This window comes from Harmonia axyridis, chromosome 5 (genome assembly GCF_914767665.1).
Source record: "Harmonia axyridis chromosome 5, icHarAxyr1.1, whole genome shotgun sequence".
NCBI lineage: Eukaryota > Metazoa > Arthropoda > Insecta > Coleoptera > Coccinellidae > Harmonia > Harmonia axyridis.
The window spans coordinates 12592411-12595232 of NC_059505.1; the positions used below are offsets into that span (position 1 = coordinate 12592411).

At 33.4% G+C, this 2822-nt stretch overlaps 1 non-coding gene across 1 annotated transcript; it reads left to right on the forward strand.

Annotated features, from left to right (window-relative positions):
* The first annotated feature begins 203 nt into the window (after positions 1 to 203).
* Trnam-cau lies at positions 204 to 275 on the forward strand. Its single transcript has one exon. It is a non-coding gene; the product is annotated as a tRNA-Met (tRNA).
* Positions 276 to 2822: the final 2547 nt, after the last annotated feature.

The window sequence follows — 2822 nt, forward strand, 5'->3', positions numbered from 1 at the left end:
AGTTCTGTATTACCATCGGAGCAAGTGCTGTTTTTTTAGGGGGTTATTATGAGGGTTGTCATGTTGTTGTTGATGTTTTTTCAGCTGGGACATCGAAATTTTTTTTGCTTCAGGCGCCAAAATTACTCGAGCCGGCCCTGTATGGAAACAAAAATGACATAAATAGTAGGACCTATAGGGTGTCCCAAACTATAAATTCTATCAGCAGAGTGGCGCAGTGGAAGCGTGCTGGGCCCATAACCCAGAGGTCCGTGGATCGAAACCACGCTCTGCTAAAAAATTTTGGTTATGAATCGGAAGAATACTTATTCCACTCATTTTATAAAATATTAAAATATTCAAAATTTTGTGAAATATAGAATTTTAAAGTGATATAATTCGATACCCACTGAAAGCATTTCGACAACTATTTTTAAGACTTCAAGACCTCTTTTTTCGAAATAATGAGATCTCAGAAGGTAGATCATAGATATCGTGATTCAATTTCGAGTTTACAGGGAGTTTCTGAAAAATGACTGTTTCAAATATTTCGCTATATGTCGGTTTATGTTTGAGATATCCTTGAAATTCTACGTTGTTTATTTTTAACAGATGAAAAATTCAATATCTTTGAAACTGATGACATTTTTGAAAAAACGGTAACGCTATGATTTCGACAAATTTGCGGCTAAAAAATTGTCTTGAAAAATATAGGATGCCTCATTCAAAAAACTAATATCTCCTTTATATTCCTTAAATGGTCATTTATTTCTATATCTGTTATGAGTATCATATAAACATTATAAACTATAAAATTAGTGAAAAAAAACGTTTCAGAAACAGAAACTAAGATTTAGCGAAATATTTGAAACAGTCATTTTTCATAAACGCCTTGTAACTCGAAAACGAATCAAGATATCTATGATCTGCTTTCTGATATGTTATTATTTCGAAAAAATAGATAGGGGTTTCTTCAAGATTTGTTCTCTGAAACTTATAGTTCTGGAGATGCTCTCAGTGAGCATCTAATTTGGGATGTCTTGTACAATTACAAAATAACAATGAGTAAACGCCAACGTGTCTCTTGTCGTTACTCAGTATGACATTTTTAATGTATACAACTTTTTGAGTCTTAAACTTTTCGAGATACTTTCAGTGAGCATCTAATTTTGTATAAAGTAAATCTTTTAAAAATGAATATTAACACTTTCTAATTTAATTTATTTATTTTTCTTTATTTTATTTTCAATTTATTATTTTATTTTTAATTTATTCAACAATTGTTTCGCCGTCCAAGCGGCTTCATCAAGAATAGGTCATCTATTCTATATAGTGTTTGTATTTATTTTTATCAAATCAATTTTTCATCAAGTAAGGACTGAATCCGTATAGAAATGAGTATATTAAAATAAAAATACATAATATACAAATGTATCGTAAATGTGCGGATTTGTCATGAAATATTTCATTAAATTACGGTTGAGGCATCCTTTCCATCAAAAGGATTTGGTGCTGCAACCTCAACCGTTGGCTGCTATTGTCTTCACTGTGAAACAATTTTTTACAGGAAAATTTCAATATAATGGGGGATAACCAAAGGGTCGTTTTGATTTTGCGGGATAGTATTTTTCTTCGAGGGAGTTTCAGGCGTACTCCGGTGGGTAATACCCCCTCGGTCACCCCTCTGGATTCAACACTGAACTTCCATCGTTATGCAATACATTCCTCTTACAATAAAATAAACATCCGTTGATTCCTCTTTAAAAATATTCGATCTTTTCAAAATCAAAACGAAACAGCTTATTGGATAAACCTTCATATCAATGCTTGAGCACAATAACTTAACTACAACAATTAAGATAGCTGGACAGATTTAATAACAATTTGTAATTTGATTCCTCTTGGAAAATATTCGATCTTTTTAATATCAAAACGAAACATCCTATTGGATAACCCCTCGGATAACCCTTTATATCAATGCCTGAGCACAATATTTCAACTTCAACAATTAAGTTAGGTAGACAGATTTAATAACAATTTGTAACGATGTAAGACGGTTGTAATAATTGTAAATGTGCAAAATTATGGTGGGAGCGTGTAATGACCTGTGAACGAATAACTTTGAGTTTGTCTTAGGATTCACAATAATAAAAAACAACAAAGAATTCGTGAACATCCGGCCTATAAGACTTCGAACAAGCTTTACCCAGGAAATATTAAACTATTAAGCTCACCCAGGCATGAAACGTAATTTCTGGTTCTAATATCAAATGAACGGTTCATATACGGGACATTCTTTTCTTTTCGCTGGCTTGGCACCGATGCAATCCCCTTAAATCTGGTTTTAGAATACTCCTTCCAAATGAAATTACTTTTGTGTACATACACAAATCCGAAGAGTTTCTTTTTTGAGCACTCTTTCCTCCAACGAAACACCCAGAAGGAGCTGTTTGAATATGAATTTTTTTTTTGTAAAACATAGATAGTATATCAAGGAGTAAATGATTGAAATTTGGAGAAATAACGAAGGGTTTACAATTTTTTTAAATATATTTGTTAATAATGTGTTTGTCCACCGCAATTATCTATACACTCCCCAACACGTCTTGGCATTGATGCAATAAGACGGTCTATTTCTTCTTGAGGGATACTATTCCAAGCTACCTGTACTTCATGTCACAGAGCCGCCGAAGTCCGTGGGAGCTGAGGTAAATTTCCAAGCCTCCTACCCATGATGTCCCAAACTTACTCTAACTAACTCTGGCAACATGAGGTCGGGCATTATCTAGCTGAAATATTGGATTCTTGAGCCGGTTAAGGTGATGGAGAATATATGGTTCCAC